The 25,614-nt window shown below is 35.5% G+C and overlaps 1 protein-coding gene and 1 long non-coding RNA gene across 15 annotated transcripts in view; one reads left to right on the top strand and one right to left on the bottom strand.

Annotated features, from left to right (window-relative positions):
- Positions 1-25,614, top strand: part of syngap1b (synaptic Ras GTPase activating protein 1b) — a 351,951-nt gene that overhangs the window by 164,186 nt on the left and 162,151 nt on the right. The gene's annotated exons all lie outside the window — the stretch shown is intronic.
- Positions 20,232-22,971, bottom strand: LOC133635844 (uncharacterized). 2 transcript variants are annotated; one of them, XR_009822128.1, is made up of 5 exons: positions 22,610-22,971; positions 22,378-22,484; positions 22,212-22,284; positions 20,422-20,508; positions 20,232-20,331 (listed from the first exon to the last, which is right to left on the bottom strand). It is a non-coding gene; the product is annotated as an uncharacterized LOC133635844 (long non-coding RNA). The 2 variants fall into 2 exon arrangements; XR_009822127.1 differs by lacking the exons at positions 22,212-22,284; positions 22,378-22,484; positions 22,610-22,971 and adding an exon at positions 20,619-20,778.

Here is a 25,614-nt window from a genome sequence, read left to right as displayed (position 1 = left end):
CCTTTCAACCATCTACCCACATATCCCACATTTCTCACACAATTGGAACCCATTCCGCCATCCACACACTCCACTCACCTTGGACAATCAAACTACCATTTTTCAAGTTAAAAAAAATTCCAGGAATTCCCGGTTTTCCAAAGCCCTATTTTGACCTCTCCCTGGAAAGTTCTCACAGTCCACATTTTTTAACCGTTTTTGACCATTCCATCTTCAAAACATTCAACTTAGTCGGGACAAAATCTGTTTTTTCTCTTCGTACAAATTCGCCGTTTTCCCGAAATTCCAGGATTTACGGAATCCCCGTTCTCAATTCAAACTGTTACTACGTCAACATTTTTCAACCGATTCCAAAAATTCCAACACCAACCCTTTCATATCATCTAGGACAAGTGTGCTAGCCTCAATATTTTCATAAATTCATGGTTTTCCCGAAATCCCCAAATTTCCAGAAAATTTCCATTCAAATAAATGGACATATACATAGTTCTACAATGCCCTAAATTCTTAAAATGTGTCATTTTTTACCCGATTCCAACCTTTCAACCATCTACCCACATATCCCACATTTCTCATCCAATTCGAATCGTTCCACCATCTACACACTCTGCTCACCTCTGACAACCAAACTACCATTTTCCAAGTTCAAAAAAATTCTAGGAATTCCCAGTTATCCAAAGCCCTATTTTGACCTCTTCATGGAAAGTTTTCACAGTCCACATTTTTAAAACATTTTTGACCATTCCACCTTCAAAACATTCTACTTAGTCCGGACAACAAACGCTCCTGTTTTTTATTCTTTATACAAATTCCCGGTTTTCCCGAAATTCCAGGAACTCTGAAATACCCATTCTCACTTCAAACTGTTACTACGTCAACATTTCTCAACCGAGTTCAACAATTCCAACACCAACCCATTCATATCATCTAGGACAATTGTGCTAGTATCAATATTTTCATAAATTCCCGGTTTTCCCGAAATCCCCAAATTTCCAGGAAATTTCCATTCAAATAAATGGACATATTCATAGTTCTACATTGCCCTAAATTCTTAAAATGTTGCGCCATTTTTTACCCGATTCCAACCTTTCAACCATCTACCCACATATCCCACATTTATCATACAATTCCAACCCATTCCACCATCCACACACTCCACTCACCTTGGACAATCAAACTACCATTTTTCAAGTTAAAAAAAATTCCAGGAATTCCCGGTTTTCCAAAGCCCTATTTTGACCTCTCCCTGGAAAGTTCTCACAGTCCACATTTTTGAACCGTTTTTGACCATTCCACCTTCAAAACATTCAACTTAGTCGGGACAAAATCAGTTTTTTCTCTTCGTACAAATTTGCCGTTTTCCCGAAATTCCAGGATTTACGGAATCCCCGTTCTCAATTCAAACTGTTACTACGTCAACATTTTTCAACCGATTCCAAAAATTCCAACACCAACCCATTCATATCATCTAGGACGAGTGTGCTAGCCTCAATATTTTCACAAATTCCCGGTTTTTCCTAAATTCCAGGAACTCTGAAATACCCATTCTCACTTCAAACTGTTACTACGTCAACATTTTTCAACCGAGTTCAACAATTCCAACACCAACCCATTCATATCATCTAGGACAATTGTGCTAGTATCAATATTTTCATAAATTCCCGGTTTTCCCGAAATCCCCAAATTTCCAGGAAATTTCCATTCAAATAAATGGACATATTCATAGTTCTACATTGCCCTAAATTCTTAAAATGTTGCGCCATTTTTTACCCGATTCCAACCTTTCAACCATCTACCCACATATCCCACATTTATCATACAATTCCAACCCATTCCACCATCCACACACTCCACTCACCTTGGACAATCAAACTAGCATTTTTCAAGTTAAAAAAAATTCCAGGAATTCCCGGTTTTCCAAAGCCCTATTTTGACCTCTCCCTGGAAAGTTCTCACAGTCCAAATTTTGTATCCGTTTTTGACCATTCCACCTTCAAAACATTCAACTTAGTCGGGACAAAATCAGTTTTTTCTCTTCGTACAAATTTGCCGTTTTCGCGAAATTCCAGGATTTACGAAATCCCCGTTCTCAATTCAAACTGTTACTACGTCAACATTTTTCAACCGATTCCAAAAATTCCAACACCAACCCATTCATATCATCTAGGACAAGTGTGCTAGCCTCAATATATTCATAAATTCATGGTTTTCCCGAAATCCCCAAATTTCCAGAAAATTTCCATTCAAATAAATGGACATATACATAGTTCTACAATGCCCTAAATTCTTAAAATGTGTCATTTTTTACCCGATTCCAACCTTTCAACCATCTACCCACATATCCCACATTTCTCACACAATTGGAACCCATTCCACCATTCACACACTCCACTCACCTTGGACAATCAAACTACCATTTTTCAAGTTAAAAAAAATTCCAGGAATTCCCGGTTTTCCAAAGCCCTATTTTGACCTCTCCCTGGAAAGTTCTCACAGTCCAAATTTTTTAACCGTTTTTGACCATTCCACCTTCAAAACATTCAACTTAGTCGGGACAAAATCTGTTTTTTCTCTTCGTACAAATTCGCCGTTTTCGCGAAATTCCAGGATTTACGAAATCCCCGTTCTCAATTCAAACTGTTACTACGTCAACATTTTTCAACCGATTCCAAAAATTCCAACACCAACCCATTCATATCATCTAGGACGAGTGTGCTAGACTCAATATTTTCACAAATTCCCGTTTTTTCCGAAATTCCCAAATTTCTGGGGAAATTCGAATTCAAATGTATGTAATTATCTACAATGCCCAAAATTCTTAAAATGGTGCGCCATTTTTAAACCCGATTCGGACCTTTCAACCATCCACCCACACTCCTCTTCCGATATATCAAACGCAAAACATGTTTTCCCTTTCCCAAAATTCCCGGTGTTCATGCCTTTCACACAGGGCATTCACACGCAATTCCTACCAGAATTGCAAATTCTAGTTTATATTTGCCTTGTTGTCTTGAAGGTCCTTGTTGAGGCCAAGAAAGCTGCTGAATGCCAAACAACAAGCAAAGCAGGCACACCAATTACAGTCCCTTTGGAAGTATTATTTTTCATTAGGTTTTTGTTCAACCTTGTAAACTTTTTCATTTTCATCACTGTGTCCGACAAAAAGCTATCAAATGCTAATTAGCGGGAGTCCAAAGAAGTTAGTTTATCGCTTCAATTAAGAAGCTCGTTAAGTCCCAATCAAAACATTCATTAAATGAATTGTTGCAACTTCCTGGTTTCTCTGCTTCATGATGAAAGGTAAACACTGATTTGCTTTTTAGATGAACGGACGACCAGAAACCCGTTAAGCTCCTGAACGAGCTGCCAGCGCGACCTAACCGGCTTTTTAGGCTTTAATGTTCTTAAAGCGCAACATGGGGCTATAAGTGTACTTTCACTTTCACTTTCATAACTGGATGTTGGACTTTATGAACTGCGTTTAAGTGCTCATAATGACCAAAAAGGATGATAATTATCCGATGTTGGCGAGAAGAGTTCATCGAGATCAGGGGTGTCCAAAGTGTGGCGGCTAATTTGTTAACGGCCCACAACATAATTTTTTAAGAATACTATTACAAAAAGTGGAATGAAAGAGCAAACAGGTGAAATGTAACAAGAAAAGGTTGCAATGTTGACTCTAATAACATCAAGCTGCCATGTAGCCTGTTATTACTGTAAAACTGCCATTGCTCAAAAAAGAATAAAAACTTATAATCTGCAGTTTATCGAAAGATTTAAGCGTTGAAAGTAATAATAATATGTATTGATGTATGACTTATTTTTAACACTTATAAGTGGCGGCCTTTTGGATCAAAAGTAATGGTGTTATGAATGATATATGCTTTTAAAGCTACAATGACTTTACATCAAATATTCAATTTTTTAAAATGTTTTGGGGAAAATATTGCATATTTCATGTTTTGCCCAAAAAAAAACAAGTTTTTTTTATTTTTATTTTTTTAAAGGGGGTATAAAACATAAACAAATGACTAAAACTTTATGTCAATGGTGAGATCTGAGGTTGATCTATCCATCCGTCCATCCATGATATATGACATATTTTACATTGTTGTATGTGATATATGGCATCTATTACATTGTTGTATGTGATATATACAATCTATTACTATATGACATTTATTACGGTGTTGCATGTGCTATATGACATTTATTACGGTGTTGCATGTGTTATATGACATCTATTAAGTTGTTGTATGTGATATATGACATCTATTAAGTCGTTGTATGTGATATGACATCTATTACATTGTTGTATGTGATATATGACATTAAGTTGTTGTATGTGATATATGACATCTATTACATTGTTGTATGTGATATATGACATCTATTAAGTTGTTGTATGTGATATATGACATCTATTACATTGTTGTATGTGATATATGACATTTATTACGTTGTATGTGATATATGACATCTATTAAGTTGTTGTATGTGATATATGACATATATTACATTGCTGTATGTGATATATGACATCTATTACGTTGTTGTGATATATGACATCTATTACATTGTTGTATGTGATATATGCAGTCTATTTCTATATGACATTTATTACAGTGTTGCATGTGTTATGACATCTATTAAGTTGTTGTATGTGATATATGACATCTATTACATTGTTGTATCTGATATATGACATTTATTATGCTGTTGTATGTGATATATGACATCTATTAAGTTGTTGTATGTGATATATGACATATATTACATTGCTGTATGTGATATATGACATCTATTACATTGTTGTATGTGATATATGACATTTATTACGTTGTTGTATGTGATATATGACATCTATTAAGTTGTTGTATGTGATATATGACATATATTACATTGCTGTATGTGATATATGACATCTATTATGTTGTTGTGATATATGACATCTATTACATTGTTGTATGTGATATATGCAATCTATTTCTATATGACATTTATTACGGTGTTGCATGTGTTATGACATCTATTAAGTTGTTGTATGTGATATATGACATCTATTAAGTTGTTGTATGTTATATATGACATCTATTACATTGTTGTATGTGATATATGACATCTATTAAGTTGTTGTATGTGATATATGACATCTATTAAGTTGTTGTATGTTATATATGACATCTATTACATTGTTGTATGTGATATATGACATCCATTACACTGTTGTATGTGATATGACATCTATTAAGTTGTTGTATGTGATATGACATCTATTAAGTTGTTGTATGTTATATATGACATCTATTACATTGTTGTATGTGATATATGACATTTATTACACTGTTGTATGTGATATATGACATCTATTAAGTTGTTGTATGTGGTATATGACGTCTATTACGTTGTTGTATCTGATATGACATTTATTACGTTGTTGTATGTGATATATGACATCTATTAAATTGTTGTATGTGATATATGACATCTATTACATTGTTGTATGTGATATATGACATCTATTACATTGCTGTATGTGATATATGACATCTATTACGTTGTTGTATGTGATATATGACGTCTATTACGTTGTTGTATCTGATATGACATTTATTACGTTGTTGTATGTGATATGACATTTATTACGTTGTATGTGATATATGACATATATTAAGTTGTTGTATGTGATATATGACATCTATTACATTTAGAGATGTCCGATATATCGGCCGATAAATGCTTTAAAATGTGATATCGGAAATTATCGGTATCGGTTTCAAAAAGTTAAATTAATGACTTTTTCAAACGCCGCTGTACGGTAAAACACGGATATAAACCCAGTCAGCAGCCCCTCCCCTCCCCCCTCCCCCACACACAACACAGGAGTTGACAACTGCAGCATGAGAGGTTTACTGGCGACGCTTGATGACCTCATCAAACCGCCGCGAGCGGAGCATAACAACAACAAGAGTGTGTTGTTGCCGGTGCTGTAGCCTGGCTAACAAGCGAGCTCGCTCGGTGACTGACTAATGACACCATGTCTATGGTTTGGGATTATTTTAAAGTGTGTCTGCCGGATAAAAAACTGGCAATTTGCAAACGACTGCAAAAAGTTGGTTATGTGAGGAGGAACCAAGACGTCTTCCTCTAATACGAGCAATTTGATCTCCCACCTCTTCAAGAATCATAAGGAGATACACGATGAATACAAGCGGAAGATGGATGAAAAGCAAACACTGAAAAAAGTAGTACCACACAGTTGTCGCTTAAAGACTCCGCCGAGCAAAAATGAAAATACAACAAAAACCACCCCGGGGCGAAAGCTCACGTTGTGGTCAGTATGTCAAAAACTACGGTGGAGTTTGGTGTGGCTAGTCTGCCCTGCATGGCGCACACTTGGCAGCTTGCAGTGAACAGAGGTGCCCTGACTGGTAGGCCACTTCAAGCACTCACCACTAGCTTGCAGCACATTTGTGTTACTCATACAAATACGTTAGAGCAGGGCAGATTGAGCCCAGTTTATAATGACCTGTTATACAGTATACCAGGCAGTCTTGCACTAAAGGAGGACTATGTTATTGTTTACTGTATTACTCTAGTATACTCTGGACTGAAGCTGTGTGCTTTCATTGTTTTTGTAGCTGTTGTTTTGAGGCATGTTTAAAAAAAAAAAAAAAAAAAAAAAGAATATTGCACTTTCTTAGACTTAGACTTTGTGAAAGTCAAAGTATAGCATTTCCCATAGTTGTAGTGGGTATCAGGATTATCTCAGGGAGAGCATGTCCCAAATTCCAAGCTGCTGTTTTGAGGCATGTTTAAAAAAAATAATGCACTTTGTGACTTCAATAATAAATATGGGAGTGCCATGTTGGCATTTTTTTTTACCATAATTTGAGTTGAAGTTGTTCTCTTATTTTGGAAAACTTTGTTACATTGTTTAATGCATCCAGCGGGGCATCACAAAAAAATTAGGCATAATAATGTGTTAATTCCACGACTGTATATATCGGTATCGGTTGATATCGGAATCGGTAATTAAGAGTTGGACAATATCGGAATATCGGATATCGGCAAAAAAGCCATTATCGGATATCTCTAATTACATTGTTGTATGTGATATATGACATATTACATTGTGTGTGATGTATGACTATTACATTGTTGTATGTGATATATGAATCAATCAATCAATCAATGTTTATTTATATAGCCCTAAATCACAAGTGTCTCAAAGGGCTGTACAAGCCACAACGACATCCTCGGTACAGAGCCCACATACGTGACATCTACTACATTGTTATATGTGATATATGACATCTATTACATTGTTGTATGTGATATATGACATCTATTACATTGTTGTATGTGATATATGACATCTATTACTTTGTTGTATGTGATATATGACATCTATTATGTTGTTGTATGTGATATATATCTATTACGTTGTTGTATGTGATATATGACATCTATTATGTTGTTGTATGTGATATATATCTATTACCTTGTTGTATGTGATATATGACATCTATTACGTTGTTGTATGTGATATATGACATCTATTACATTGTTGTATGTGATATATGACATCTATTACATTGTTGTATGTGATATATGACATCTATTACGTTGTTGTATGTGATATATGACATCTATTACGTTGTTGTATGCGATATGACATCTATTACGTTGTTGTATGCGATATGACATCTATTACGTTGTTGTATGCGATATATGACATCTATTACGTTGTTGTATGTGATATATGACATCTATTACGTTGTTGTATGCGATATATGACATCTATTACGTTGTTGTATGTGATATATGACATCTATTACGTTGTTGTATGTGATATATGACATCTATTACGTTATTGTATGGGATATATGACATCTATTACGTTGTTGTATGTGATATGACATCTATTATGTTGTTGTATGCGATATATGACATCTATTACGATGTTGTATGTGATATATGACATATATTACCTTGTTGTATGTGATATATGATATCTATTACTTTGTTGTATGTGATATATGACATCTATTACCTTGTTGTATGTGATATATGACATCTATTATGTTGTTGTATGTGATATAAATCTATTACGTTGTTGTATGTGATATATGACATCTATTACATTGTTGTATGTGATATATGACATCTATTACATTGTTGTATGTGATATATGACATCTATTACATTGTTGTATGTGATATATGACATCTATTACATTGTTGTATGTGATATATGACTATTACTTTGTTGTATGTGATATATGACATCTATTACGTTGTTGTATGTGTTATATGACATATATTATATTGTTGTATGTGATATATGACATCTATTACATTGTTGTATGTGATATATGACATCTATTACATTGTTGTATGTGATATGACATCTATTATGTTGTTGTATGCAATATATGACATCTATTACGATATTGTATGTGATATATGACATTTACTACATTGTTGTATGTGATATATGACATTTACTACATTGTTGTATGTGATATATGACATCTATTACGATGTTGTATGTGATATATGACATCTATTACATTGTTGTATGTGATATATGACATCTATTACGATGTTGTATGTGATATATGACATTTACTACGTTGTTGTATGTGATATATGACATCTATTATGTTGTTGTATGTGATATATATCTATTACGTTGTTGTATGTGATATATGACATCTATTACGTTGTTGTATGTGATATATGACATCTACTACGTTGTTGTATGTGATATATGACATCTATTATGTTGTTGTATGTGATATATGACATCTATTACATTGTTGTATGTGATATATGACATCTATTATGTTGTTGTATGTGATATATGACATCTATTACGATGTTGTATGTGATATATGACATCTATTACATTGTTGTATGTGATATATGACATCTATTACATTGTTGTATGTGATATATGACATCTATTACATTGTTGTATGTGATATATGACATCTATTACATTGTTGTATGTGATATATGACATCTATTACGTTGTTGTATGTGATATATGACATCTATTACGTTGTTGTATGTGATATATGACATCTATTACATTGTTGTATGTGATATATGACATCTATTACCTTGTTGTATGTGATATATGACATCTATTACTTTGTTGTATGTGATATATGACATCTATTATGTTGTTGTATGTGATATATGACATCTCTTACATTGTTGTATGTGATATATGACATCTATTATGTTGTTGTATGTGATATATGACATTTACTACGTTGTTGTATGTGATATATGACATCTATTATGTTGTTGTATGTGATATATATCTATTACGTTGTTGTATGTGATATATGACATCTATTACGTTGTTGTATGTGATATATGACATCTACTACGTTGTTGTATGTGATATATGACATCTATTATGTTGTTGTATGTGATATATGACATCTATTACATTGTTGTATGTGATATATGACATCTATTATGTTGTTGTATGTGATATATGACATCTATTACGATGTTGTATGTGATACATGACATCTATTACATTGTTGTATGTGATATATGACATCTATTACATTGTTGTATGTGATATATGACATCTATTACATTGTTGTATGTGATATATGACATCTATTACATTGTTGTATGTGATATATGACATCTATTACATTGTTGTATGTGATATATGACATCTATTACGTTGTTGTATGTGATATATGACATCTATTACATTGTTGTATGTGATATATGACATCTATTACCTTGTTGTATGTGATATATGACATCTATTACTTTGTTGTATGTGATATATGACATCTATTATGTTGTTGTATGTGATATATGACATCTCTTACATTGTTGTATGTGATATATGACATCTATTATGTTGTTGTATGTGATATATGACATCTATTACATTGTTGTATGTGATATATGACATCTATTATGTTGTTGTATGTGATATATGACATCTATTACATTGTTGTATGTGATATATGACATCTATTATGTTGTTGTATGTGATATATGACATCTCTTACATTGTTGTATGTGATATATGACATCTATTACGTTGTTGTATGTGATATATGACATCTATTACATTGTTGTATGTGATATATGACATCTATTACCTTGTTGTATGTGATATATGACATCTATTACTTTGTTGTATGTGATATATGACATCTATTATGTTGTTGTATGTGATATATGACATCTATTATGTTGTTGTATGTGATATATGACATCTATTACATTGTTGTATGTGATATATGACATCTATTATGTTGTTGTATGTGATATATGACATCTATTACATTGTTGTTTGTGATATATGACATCTATTATGTTGTTCTATGTGATATATGACATCTATTACATTGTTGTATGTGATAAATGACATCTATTATGTTGTTGTATGTGATATATGACATCTATTACGATGTTGTATGTGATATATGACATCTATTACATTGTTGTATGTGATATATGACATCTATTACATTGTTGTATGTGATATATGACATCTATTACCTTGTTGTATGTGATATATGACATCTATTACTTTGTTGTATGTGATATATGACATCTATTACGTTGTTGTATGTGATATATGACATCTATTATGTTGTTGTATGTGATATATGACATCTATTACATTGTTGTATGTGATATATGACATATATTATGTTGTTGTATGTGATATATGACATCTATTACATTGTTGTATGTGATAAATGACATCTATTATGTTGTTGTATGTGATATATGACATCTATTACGATGTTGTATGTGATATATGACATCTATTACATTGTTGTATGTGATATATGACATCTATTACATTGTTGTATGTGATATATGACATCTATTACATTGTTGTATGGGATATATGACATCTATTACGTTGTTGTATGTGATATGACATCTATTACGATGTTGTATGTGATATATGACATTTACTACATTGTTGTATGTGATATATGACATTTACTACATTGTTGTATGTGATATATGACATATTACTTTGTTGTATGTGATATATGACATCTATTACATTGTTGTATGTGATATATGACATCTATTACGTTGTTGTATGTGATATGACATCTATTATGTTGTTGTATGTGATATGTGACATCTATTACATTGTTGTATGTGATATATGACATCTATTACTTTGTTGTATGTGATATATGACATCTATTACATTGTTGTATGTGATATATGACATCTATTACGTTGTTGTATGCGATATATGACATCTATTACATTGTTGTATGTAATATATGACATCTATTACGTTGTTGTATGCGATATATGACATCTATTACATTGTTGTATGTGATATATGACATCTATTACGTTGTTGTATGCGATATATGACATCTATTACGTTGTTGTATGTGCTATAACGTGACATGTGAAAGAGTGGAGGAGTGAAGGAGAACTGCCCATGTTTGAGTGTCTCACTAAGCCAGGTGCGCAGAGATGTTGATGCAAAGCGGCGTGTACAGTAGATTACATAAGCGTGTACAGTAGATTACATAAGCGTGTACAGTAGATTACATAAGCACCTGTGTCTTTCACCTCCGTGGGCTGCTGTGATGTGACGGACTTTTAAGTGGGGAAAGAGCGAGAGAGAGAGACTGCAAAGGAGCTCGTCCTCGCTTTGAGTGACAGCTGGCCAGGTAGACACGTTATGGAACCTTCATGCCTCTCCCTGCTGTGACGTGATGATCCTCTGGAACATTCATGGACATTAATTAGTCGTCAACTCTTTGTTGTCAAGACGTCACAAACTTGAAAGTGGAAATGAGCTGTGGCTGTAGGCAACCTCCTAATTCAATCGTAGAATGAGTTACATTTAAAGTATAAGTGGCTTTGTTTCGCTCTGCATGCGCTTTAAAATGTTGCTACTCGGTTGTGGGTGCAAACATTGGTTGTGTTGTTGCTCTGTTGTGTGATATATGTCGGTAATGAATCTGAAAATATAACCAGAAAAAACATTCTGCATAGAAGTTGCGTGCGACTGTAATGCTAACGGTTAGCACGCTAGCCAGATGGCATCAAAAAAATATGCGACTTGCAAAATGAGCAGAAATATTTAACATGCTAACAGTTAACATGTATAAAATAACAATATATGACTCTGAGCTGTATACTTTAAAATTAGCTCAAAAGAGTTATGTTAATAGTTAGCATGCATGAAATAAGATTTTTTTTTTTACAAAATTAGCCAAAAAAAGTTATAATGCTAACTTTTAACATGCGTAAAATAAAATACTTCAATCTGAGGTGTACACCTCCGAAACTTGCTAAAAAAAGAGTCATCATGCTAATGGTTAACATCCGTAAAATAACAAAATATTTGAGTCTGAGATGTACACCTGCAAAAAAATTGCTAAAACGAGTTAACATGCTAACAGTTAGCCTGTGTGAAATAACAAAATACTTGACTCTGAGGTGTACCCTTGCAAAATTAGCTAAAAAAAAGTTATCAAAAATCAAATATTTGAGTCAGAGATGTACAGTTAGAATGCGTGAAAAAACTAAATGTTTGACTTCAAGGTGTACGCCTGCAAAATTAGCAACGAAGAATGAACGTGCTAACAGTTGGCATGCATCAAGTACCAAAATACTTGACTCTGAGGTGTATACCACCAAAAAAAAATTAAAAAAAGTAAACATGCTAACAGTTAGTGTGCCTGAAATAACTAAATATTTGAGTCTGAGGTGTACCCCTGCAAAATTAGCAAAAAACAATTAACATGCTAAGAGTTAGAATGCATTAAGTACCAAAATACTTGACTCTCAGGTGTATACCTACAAAAATAGCGGAAAAAAGTTAACATGCTAACAGTTAGCGTGCGTGAAATAACTAAATATTTGTGTCTGAGGTGTACACCTGCAAAATTAGCTAAAAAAAGTTATTATGCTAACTTTTAACATGCGCACAATAGATTACTTCAATCTGATGTGTACACCTGCAAAATTAGCTAAAAAGAGTAATCATGCTAACAGTTAGCATGCGTCAAATGATAACATATTTGAGTCTGAAATGCACACCTGCAAAAAATAGCTAAAACGAGTTAACATGCTAACAGTTAGCATGCGTAAAATGACAAAATATTTGAGTCTGACATGTACACCTGCAAAAAATAGCTAAAACAAGTTAACATGCTAACAGTTAGCATGCGTAAGATGACAAAATATTTGAGTCTGAAATGAACACCTGCAAAAATTAGCTAAAACGAGTCAACATGCTAACAGTTAGCGTACGTGAATGACAAAATACTAGACCGGGGGTCGGCAACCCGCGGCTCTAGAGCCGCATGCGGCTCTTTAGCGCCGCCCTAGTGGCTCTCTGGAGATTTTTCAAAAATGTATGAAGAATGGAAAAAGATGAGGGGAAAAAAAATCTATTTTTTTGTTTTAGTATGGTTTCTGTAGGAGGACAAACATGACACAAACCTCCCTAATTGTTATAAAGCACACTGTTTATATTAAACATGCTTCACTGATTCGAGTATTTGGCGAGCGCTGTTTTGTCCTACTAATTTTGGCGGTCCTTGAACTCACCGTATAGTTTGTTTCCATGCATGACTTTCTCCGACTTTCTAGGACGTGTTTTATGCCACTTCTTTTTCTGTCTCATTTTGTCCACCACACTTTTAACGTCGTGCGTGAAGGCACAAAGGTGAGTTTTGTTGATGTTATTGACTTGTGTGGAGTGCTAATCAGACATATTTGGTCACTGCATGACTGCAAGCTAATCGATGCTAACATGCTATTTAGGCTAGCGATATGTACATATTGCATCATTATGCCTCATTTGTAGCTATATTTGAGCTCATTTAGTTTCCTTTAAGTCCTCTTAATTCAATTTATATCTCATGACCCATGTAATATGGCTTTGAATTTTTTGCGGCTCCAGACAGATTTGTTTTTGTATTTTTGGTCCAATATGGCTCTTTCAACATTTTGGGTTGCCGACCCCTGTACTAGACTCTGAGGTGTACACATGCAATATTAGCTAAAAAGGGTTATCATGCTAACAGTTAGCATGTGTAAAATAACAAAATAATTGACTCTCAGGCGAACACCCAGGTAACAAGGGAACGTTATGTGAACGTTAGGAGAACGTTGTGGCATTGTTCTGGGGACGTTCGTTTATAACGTTCAAAGAACGTTTGGTTGTGGAGTTCTTGCTTGGTTAGCAGAACGTTAGCCGAGAACGTTTGGCTAGAACGTTTAGGGAACTGTTTAGGAACATGCTATTTACATCTGTTTTTATGCTATATTGTCAGGAATAACACTCAAACAGAAATTTCAACAGAATTAATTCTTTATTTGTGATAGCGATTTCAACAGAAATAATTCTTTATTAGTGATATAATACAAAAATGGGGACGGCGTGGCGAAGTTGGTAGAGTGGCCGTGCCAGCAATCGGAGGGTCGATGGTTACTGGGGTTCAATCCCCACCTTCTTCCATCCTAGGCACGTCCGTTGTGTCCTTGGGCAAGACACTTCACCCTTGCTCCTGATGGCTGCTGGTAGCGCCTTGCATGGCAGCTCCCTCCATCAGTGTGTGAATGTGTGTGTGAATGTGGAAATACTGTCAATTGCATACAACCCATTTATCATTTATAAATGGAATGGAATGCAGTGGTCTTGGTCGTGCGCGTCAGTGTATGCTGCCCCTTGGTTCTCTTCCTGGAAGTAAATCCATCCATCCATCCATCCATCCATCTTCTTCCGCTTATCCGAGGTCGGGTCGCGGGGGCAGCAGCCCAAGCAGGGAAACCCAAATCCTGGAAGTAAATAATTATCACAAATACAACAAAGACAGCACTTGAATGTAGATTAATTGAATTTAATTAAAACATTGGCATAATTACTTTATCATTTACCTGTCATCTCACTCTGTTCTTTTGCTTTTTCCTTTTTTGTCCTCCCTCTTAATTCCTCCTCTTCTCCTACAAGTAGTTATAATTGCAAATTCAAAAGACATGCAGTGGAACTTCAATAAAATGGGAATTCAAAATTGGGATATCTTCTCTTCTCCGTACCTCAAATTTTGAACCTACCTTTCGAAAAGTGGCCAGTTTCAGGACCTCTCCAAGCTCACAATCCACTTCAGCTGTGGTCGTCTGCTTGTAAACACCCCCTGCATGCCTCTGCAATCACCAGCACAATTTAGAATAAATACTGTAATAATAACAGCTAGATCGACCTTGTGAGCGTACATGCAACATATGCTCAAAGATGCAAACCTATTATTAACACTTACTATTTATTATTCTGTAAAGGGGCAAGTCCTCAAACGCCACTTTTCCTGACTTTCCACGGAGGCCAAGCTGCTCCGGGACGTTGTTTGTGGCAATTTTCCTCAGCATTGTCCTCACCGTGTCTGCCAAATTCTGCCCACCAAGAGCAGTAAGAGCTTTCACCTATACAAATAAATAAACAACGATATTGTACTTGATTAGAAATTGTTTTTTGATAACTGAGCAAGATATTTTTGCAGTGGGGAATTAAAGGCCTACTGAAACCCACTACTACCGACCACGCAGTCTGATAGTTTATATATCAATGATGAAATCTTAACATTATAACACATGCCAATACGGCCGGGTTAACTTATAAAGTGACATTTTACATTTGCCGCTAAACTTCCGGTTCGAAACGCCTCTGAGGATGACGTATGCGCGTGACGTAGACCGGCGAACACGGGTATGCCTTCCACATTGAAGCCAATACGAAAAAGCTCTGTTTTCATTTCATAATTCCACAGTATTCTGGACATCTGTGTTCGTGAATCTGTTGCAATCATGTTCATTGCATTATGGAGAAGGAAGCTGAGCAAGCAAAGAAGAAAGTTGTCGGTGCGAAATGGACGTATTTTTCGAACGTAGTCAGCAACAACAGTACACAGCCGGCGCTTCTTTGTTTACATTCCCGAAAGATGCAGTCAAGATGGAAGAACTCGGATAACAGAGACTCTAACCAGGAGGACTTTTGACCTCGATACACAGACGCCTGTAGAGAACTGGGACAACACAGACTCTTACCAGGATTACTTTGATTTGGATGACAAAGACGCAGACGTGCTACTGTGAGTATGCAGCTTTGGCTTCTAAACATTTGATCGCTTGACCGTATGTGCGCAACTTTTTTTTGCGTATGTACGTAACTTTTTTAAAATATATAAGCTTTATGAACCTTGGGTTAGGTGAACGGTCTTTTGGGCTGAGTGATTGTGTGTGTTGATCAGGTGTTTGAATTGTATTGGCGTGTTCTATGGAGCTAGGAGCTAGCAGAGGAGCTAGGAGCTAGCGTAACAAACACGCAGGTGTTTTTATGCAGGATTAATTTGTGGCATATTAAATATAAGCCTGGTTGTGTTGTGGCTAATAGAGTATATATATGTCTTGTGTTTATTTACTGTTGTAGTCATTCCCAGCTGAATATCAGGTCACCCCCGGCTCTCACAGCATCTTCCCTATCTGAATAGCTTCAACTCCCCACTAGTCCTTCACTTGCACTTTACTCATCCACAAATCTTTCATCCTCGCTCAAATTAATGGGGAAATTGTCGCTTTCTCGGTCCGAATCTCTCTCACTTCATGCGGCCATCATTGTAAACAATAGGGAACTTTGCGTATATGTTCAACTGACTACGTCACGCTACTTCCGGTAGAGGCAAGCCTTTTTTTTATCAGATACCAAAAGTTGCAATCTTTATCGTCGTTGTTCTATACTAAATCCTTTCAGCAAAAATATGGCAATATCGCGAAATGATCAAGTATGACACATAGAATAGATCTGCTATCCCCGTTTAAATAAAAAAAATTCATTTCAGTAGGCCTTTAAAACTAATTACCAGCTGCTTTCTGAGCAGAAGATCAGTGTCGAGCCGTTCACAGAAGGCCTTCAGCTGCTCAAGAGTCTCGAAAGGCTGATCAATGAGATCTTGAACATCCACAGATTCTGGCCCCACAGACTGTGCTGCCAGCCCTCTCAGCATGTGCATAATTTCTCCCTGGTTCTCAAGTATATTTTGAACTTTCATGCTCAACTGGAAAACTGCAAAGACAACAAAAGTCAAAGAGGTAATTCGTATTACTGCCCGTTGTAACAGCCTGTTTAACACCACCTATCAACAGTTAAATAGCCAACTAACGTTCACTGTCAAGGGCATTCCTGCTGCTTCTTGGAGTGGTCTGGTACTGACTCGTACTGGCTGGAGTGGTCTGGTACTGGCTTGAGCGGTCTGGTACTGGCTTGAGCTGGATGCATTCCAGTCTGGACTGAGCCTGGAAGTGCTGCTTCTCGCTGGGCTGTGGGGTCGGCCTGGATGCCTTGGAGTGGTCTGGTACTGGCTGAAGTGGTCTGGTACTCGCTGGAGATTGGAAAGTTAAAGGTTGGGAGCTCTGGCAGTGCGGGTGCCTGGACGAAGATCTGTGTTTTCTCTTTTCTGCACTTCTTTTTTGGCCGAATTTCCTCTTCATCTAGACCAGGGGTGGGCAATTAATTTTTACCGGGGGCCGCATGAGCAACCCGAGCACTGCTGGAGGGCCACATCGACAATATTTCAATTAAATTTTGCTCATTATTTTTGATATATACCGTAAGATAAATAATAATAATAATAATAATAATAATTAATAATAATAGTAATACTTCAACATAGTGTGTGTAACAGCATTCCATGACTAATATAAATAAATTAACATTAATAATAAATGACAGTAAAATAAGCACACGTATGACTGAGGAGTTATAGTGTAACTTTGTGTGGTGTTTGAGTTGTCTGACTTTTTGTGTGGCCATAAACACACCAGTGGTTTAGGGGTATGCGTGTTGGTGACAGATGACAAGTTGGTTTTGGCCTGGTTTGTACGGCAGAAAATGACTAGTTTTTCGAGATAGAATTGTTTTACTCATGTTTTTGGTGTGGTTATGTCCGAATATAAACAGTTTTGCTCAATAAAGTGATCGATATAATTCCTGTCCTCGAAGCATCTCGATAGACGTTACAATAATTGAACGGTGTTCAATTGAACGGTGTTGACGAACACCGTTAGGGCCGCTTGTTGTCACTGTCACTCAAAGTTGCATTGCAAAATTACATAGAATAAATATGTTTATTTTGTTTAGAATTCAGATGGGATTTGATTTGGTGCGCGGCATATATTTGCTGCGCGCAGCGGACGCTTGAGCAGTGCAGGCACGCACCTTGCAGTGCAGGCACGCAGTGCAGGCACGCACCTTAGAGGGAACGTTGCATGGCAGTCCATGTCTTGTTGGAAACACGCCATTCTTCATCAACTTTTCTCTTTTTAGCGTCTCGGGTGTAAACCGTGCATCACTTGTCGCTGCATGTGCACCTTCACTCGCAGGTTACACACGGACACACGCCCATAAATAATACTTTTCAAAATAAAAGTAGCACAGTTGTATTGCGCGCACGACATAGATGTTTCTTCAACTTTATTTTGTAATTTGTAATTGCAGCTGTTCACATTCACTCACAATCACGCACACGCATACGTCCACACGGAAGTAATACAAATAACGATTTTCTAAACCAAAACAGCACCGTTGTATTGCACACTCGACATAGATACTTTTTAAAATTTATTTTGTAATTTATAATTGGCCTCACGCGGGCCGGACAGGGACGTACAAAGGGCCGGATGCGGCCCGCGGGCCGCAGAATGCCAAGGTCTGATCTAAACCAACGAAGACAAAAAAATGTATGCACCACTAAGTAGTATTTGAGTATTGTAAGTAAACAGTCTTTGAAAAGTGACTATACCGTCAGCATCAAACACATCTTCCTCATCGTTTCTATAGCGTTCAGGGGTGATGTGGCTCCGTTTGGTTAACACTTCTTCTGGGCTCGAAAACATTTTAGCTTGTTTTTCGTATTGAAGGGCCTTGTCAAAGTCTTCTGCAAAATTTCAAAGTATGCCGATGACTCAAGATGAATTTAACTTATGTTGTTTAAAATATACATGATATGACTTAGACCAGGGGTCACCAACGTGGTGCCCGCGGGCACCAGGTAGCCCGTAAGGACCAGATGAGTAGCCCGCTGGCCTGTTCTAAAAATAGCTCAAATAGCAGCACTTACCAGTGAGCTGCCTCTATTTTTTTAATTTTATTTATTTACTAGCAAGCTGGTCTCGCTTTGCTCGACATTTTTAATTCTAAGAGAGACAAAACTCAAATAGAATTTGAAAATCCAAGAAAATATTTTAAAGACTTGGTCTTCACTTGTTTAAATGAATTCATTATTTTTTTACTTTGCTTCTTATAACTTTCAGAAAGACAATTTTAGAGAAAAAATACAACCTTAAAAATGATTTTAGGATTTTTAAACACATATACCTTTTTACCTTTTAAATTCCTTCCTCTTCTTTCCTGACAATTTAAACCAATGTTCAAGTAAATGTATTTTTTATTGTAAAGAATAATAAATACATTTTAATTTAATTCTTCATTTTAGCTTCTGTTTTTTCGACGAAGAATATTTGAGAAATATTTCTTCAAACTTATTATGATTAAAATTCAAAAAAAAATATTCTGGCAAATCTAGAAAATCTGTAGAATCAAATTTAAATCTTATTTCAAAGTCTTTTGAATTTCTTTGAAACATTTTTGTTCTGGAAAATCTAGAAGAAATAATGATTTGTCTTTGTTAGAAATATAGCTTGGTCCAATTTGTTATATATTCTAACAAAGTGTAGATTGGATTTTAACCTATTTAAAACATGTCATCAAAATTCTAAAATTAATCTTAATCAGGAAAAATTACTAATGATGTTCCATAAATTATTTTTTTTAAATTTTTTCAAAAAGATTCGAATGAGCTAGTTTTTCTCTTCTTTTTTTCGGTTGAATTTTGAATTTTAAAGAGTCGAAATTGAAGATAGACTATGTTTCAAAATGTAATTGTCATTTTTTTGTGTTTTCTCCTCTTTTAAACCATTCAATTAAGTGTAAATATCATTAATTATTAATAATAACAGAGTTAAAGGTAAATTGAGCAAATTGGCTATTTCTGGCAATTTATTTAAGTGTGTATCAAACTGGTAGCCCTTCGCATTAATCAGTACCCAAGAAGTAGCTCTTGGTTTCAAAAAGGTTGGTGACCCCTGACTTAGACAATATTCCCTTACCAGTCAATGTTTTCCTGAAAACCCGAATTGGCAGCCTCTCCTAGAATTGTTTGTCAGGAATCTCAGCTTTCCGGATTCTGGAGTGGGTAGGATTTGGCCTTGGCCAATAGCAGAAGGTATTCTGAAGATAAAATAATCATGATGAATGACATAATAATAATAAGCTACAATATTATGCCTATGCACAGTACTTTTCAGAAAAAGTAATAACCTTTCCATCATCTTCTGTCCATTTGGTTGGGACAACAGCGACTGAATGTTCACCAAGGAACTCAACGACCACAAAAGAAGGAGCCATCTGGAAAACAATCAGATAATATTACCATTTCAATACTGCATCAAAGAGTTATTTATGAATCCTGATACAGTTAGTCTGTTATTCTTAGTCTGCACACAGCATCCATGTACTTTGTCACTGTTTCTGGAGTTGATGTCGTGTCATTCTCTTGCTCGCTATCATCACTCTCTAATTCTAAAGTTGACTGTCGGCATTGCTTCTTCAAATGCCTAGTTGTGGCAGCCCATCTACGCTTATAAGCCCTCTGTTGAAACTTCTTCATATTGTGTTTATTCTATAAAAAAAAAACCAAGGAAAATGGGCTGCCCTATTATCGCACACACAGAACTATAACATTAAAGGCCTACTGAAATGCATTTTTTTTATTTAAACGGGGATAGCAGATCTATTCTGTGTCATACTTGATCATTTCGCGATATTGCCATATTTTTGCTGAAAGGATTTAGTATAGAACAACGACGATAAAGATTGCAACTTTTGGTATCTGATAAAAAAAAAAGGCTTGCCCCTACCGGAAGTAGCGTGACGTAGTCAGTTGAACATATACGCAAAGTTCCCTATTGTTTACAATGATGGCCGCATGAAGTGAGAGAGATTCGGACCGAGAAAGCGACAATTTCCCCATTAATTTGAGCGAGGATGAAAGATTTGTGGATGAGTAAAGTGCAAGTGAAGGACTAGTGGGGAGTTGAAGCTATTCAGATAGGGAAGATGCTGTGAGAGCCGGGGGTGACCTGATATTCAGCTGGGAATGACTACAACAGTAAATAAACACAAGACATATATATACTCTATTAGCCACAACACAACCAGGCTTATATTTAATATGCCACAAATTAATCCTGCATAAAAACACCTGCGTGTTTGTTACGCTAGCTCCTAGCTCCTCTGCTAGCTCCTAGCTCCATAGAACACGCCAATACAATTCAAACACCTGATCAACACACACAATCACTCAGCCCAAAAGACCGTTCACCTAACCCAAGGTTCATAAAGCTTATATATTTTAAAAAAGTTACGTACATACGCAAAAACAAGTTGCGCACATACGGTCAAGCGATCAAATGTTTAGAAGCCAAAGCTGCATACTCAAAGTAGCACGTCTGCGTCTTTGTCATCCAAATCAAAGTAATCCTGGTAAGAGTCTGTGTTGTCCCAGTTCTCTACAGGCGTCTGTGTATCGAAGTCAAAAGTCCTCCTGGTTAGAGTCTCTGTTATCCGAGTTCTTCCATCTTGACTGCATCTTCCGGGAATGTAAACAAAGAAGCGCCGGCTGTGTACTGTTGTGGCTGACTACGTTCGAAAAATACGTCCATTTCGCACCGACAACTTTCTTCTTTGCTTGCTCAGCTTCCTTCTCTATAATGCAATGAACATGATTGCAACAGATTCACGAACACAGATGTTCAGAATACTGTGGAATTATGAAATGAAAACAGAGCTTTTTCGTATTGGCTTCAATGTGGAAGGCATACCCGTGTTCGCCGGGCTACGTCACGCGCATACGTCATCCTCAGAGGCGTTTCGAACCGGAAGTTTAGCGGCAAATTTAAAATGTCACTTTATAAGTTAACCCGGCCGTATTGGCATGTGTTATAATGTTAAGATTTCATCATTGATATATAAACTATCAGACTGCGTGGTTGGTAGTAGTGGGTTTCAGTAGGCCTTTAAAACATTGGCATAATTACTTTATCATTTACCTCTCATCTCACTCTGTTCTTTTGCTTGTTTCTTTTCCCTTTTTTGTCCTCCCTCTTAATTCCTCCTCTTCTCCTGCAAGTAGTTATAATTGCAAATTCAAAAGACATGCATTGGAACTTCAATAAAATGGGAATTCAAAATTGGGATATCTTATCTTCTCCGTACCTCAAATTTTGAACCTCCCTTTCGAAAAGTGGCCAGTTTCAGGACCTCTCCAAGCTCACAATCCACTTCAGCTGTGGTCGTCTGCTTGTAAACACCCCTGCATGCCTCTGCAATCACCAGCACAATTTAGAATTCCCTTTAGAATAAATACTGTAATAATAACAGCTAGATCGACCTTGTGAGCATACATGCAACATATGTTCAAAGATGCAAACCTATTATTAACACTTACTATTTATTATTCTGTAAAGGGGCAAGTCCTCAAACGCCACTTTTCCTGACTTTCCACGGAGGCCGAGCTGCTCCAGGACTTTGTTTGTGGCAATTTTCCTCAGCATTGTCCTCACCGTGTCTGCCAAATTCGGAACGTTCAGGCAGCATTCTGACGGGGCAAATTATTGTTTAACTAAACTACAAATAAATCCACCCTTCTTCAGAAGTCATTCGTTGGTATTTGGTCAGTTTGGAAACTTTATAACAGCCAACCTGCACGAGAAATGTATGCTAGTTAGCGCCGGCGCGCATTTATACACAACGCTAAAACCGTAAAATGGTCTGAAATTAATCATGTAGGTTGGAAATTGTTATACAAAAACGTGCTTCGTATTTCACTCTTTCTATACTTGTGATAAATGGATGGCGCACCAAATTGGTTTAAAATCGGGATTCTGGAAGTAGTTAGCCTTCGTCCTTTGTCTCACGGAGCAGCTTCAATTGTGCGTGCGTGCAGTCTTCTTCTCCTTCTTCTTCTTCTTCTTCTGATTTTCATGGCGGTTGGCAAGCAACCTTGTGTGTGCATTACCGCCACCTACTGTGCGTGCAGCCTTGACTCAGCCGGCGTCAGATTGTTCACAAAACCCAACACTTTCGCAGAAAGTTAGGGAAACGTTACAACATACTGTATAAAAAGTAAATTTGCAAAAAAAAAACACTTATAAAAACACAACACTTTCGCAGAAAGTTAGGGAAACGTTACAACATACTGTATAAAAAGTAAATTTGCAAAAAAAACACTTATAAAAGCCTAACAGTTGCTGTTTCCATTGCAGGCAATTTATATTTGTATATAGATGAGAACGTTCTAAGAACGTTCTTAGAACATATAAAAAAAAAAACATATTTTTTAATATGTTCTAAGAACGTTCTTAGAACATATCAAAAACTTTATTTTTTGATATGTTCTAAGAACGTTCTTAGAACGTTCTCATCTTGCATAACCAAAAGAGAACCAAAAGGGAACGTTACGTTAACGTTAGGTGTTACCTGGGCACCTGCAAAATTAGCTAAAAAAACGTTATCATGCTACCTTTTAACATGCGCGAAATAACAAAATATTTGACTCTGAGGTGTACACCTGCAAAATTATTTAAAAATGGGAAATCTGGGAATTTTTGTTTGCATAAAAAAGAGATGGAAAAGTGGTATATTTTGAGGAATAAAATTATTATTATTATTATTATAGTCAGACAATTATATAATTTGTTGTGATTAATTAACGATGAATGTTTCTCCCTTGTTTTGTATTTGTGGTGTAATACATGTAAAAAGGCTAACCAACAGGTGGCGCCAATAAAACGAGTCACAGCTTTTCTTCTGTTCACTCACACATAGACGTGACTTAAAGAAGTGCACACACAAGTACTGTCTGTATTTAATCAAAAGTTTTGAAAAAAGGGTGTTTTAGAGAAAAAAAAAAGGTGCTTCATCAATGAACCTTTTCGGCGCCAAGCGTGCCCCGCCTCCCCCGCCTGCCATCTTGGTATTCCTCCCGCCTGCTGTCTGCCAGCAGCCGCTTCTGCACACACTTTGCGTGCAGCAACTTTGGAATAAAAGAGTTTTGATGTACACAATATTGTTAGCTTTAGTTTCACTTCAACGTTACAGTATAGTATGAGGCTTGCATGATTAGCGTCGCTAATTAGCATAGCATCGTGGATATTGGCTGGGGTTGCTTATTGTTGTTGTGGCAGGTAGAATATTCATATTTTATGCAATGTCCACATTTTCACTTGTTTTTTTCTTGGAAATACGTTAGGTAGGAGTAGAAGGAGCTGAGTCCAACCAACACACGCTGTCACTCAATTCTTCCACACACACACATAATTTATTCTGGAATAAATTACTGTTGGTCTGTGTATTGTATATGTATTTGATTTATTCTGATCCTTTGAAGCACTTAGATGGACAGGTAGGTAGGTAGATGTAGATACTGTAGGTAGATAGATTGATAGACTTTTGACAGATAGATACATATGTCAATAGATGGAGAGATATGTTGATAGATTACATTAATCAATCACACATTAACAATCTATCACATTTTAACATTAGCCTGTCACTTATCAATAATAATCTATCACAAATTAACATTATTTGATCACACAATCAGAATAACATTGATCTAAAACAATAACATTAGTTTATTAAACATTAACATGAATCTATCACATGTTAACATTAAGATATCACATATTAACATTAATTGATAAAACATTAACATTATTCTATCACACAATCACAATAACATTAATCTGTCACATATTAACATTAATCTATTAAACATTAACATGAATATATCACACATTAACATTCATCTTTCACAAATTAACAATAATCTATCACATATTAAAATTAGTCTGTCACTTAACAATAATCTATCACAAATTAAAATGATTTTATCTCACAATAACAATCTAAAACAATAACATTACTTTATTAAACATGAAAATGAAAGTATCACAATTTAACATGAATATATCACATATTAACATTAATCTATCACACATTAACATTAATTTATCACACATTAACATTAATCAATCACATATTACATGAATCTATCACATATTACATTAATCCATCACACATTAACATTAATCTATCACACATTAATCTGTCTTTTATCAATAATAATCTATCACAAATTAACATTTTATCACTCAATCACAATACCATTAATCTAAAATAATAACATTACTTTATTAAACATTAACATGAATGTATCACACATTAACATTCATCTTTCACAAATTGACATTACGCTATCACATATTAACATTAGTCTGTCACTTATCAACAATAATCTATCATAAATTAAAAAATGATTTTATCTCACAATAACAATCTAAAACAATAACATTACTTTATTAAAAATTAACTTGAATGCATCACAATTTAACAATCTATCACATATTAACAATCTATCACACATTAACATTAGTTTGTCTTTTATCAATA

This window comes from Entelurus aequoreus, linkage group LG20 (assembly GCF_033978785.1).
Source record: "Entelurus aequoreus isolate RoL-2023_Sb linkage group LG20, RoL_Eaeq_v1.1, whole genome shotgun sequence".
Classification (NCBI taxonomy): Eukaryota; Metazoa; Chordata; class Actinopteri; order Syngnathiformes; family Syngnathidae; genus Entelurus; species Entelurus aequoreus.
The sequence above is the reverse complement of the archived record's forward strand: the minus strand, read 5'-3'. Positions and strand labels throughout refer to the sequence as shown.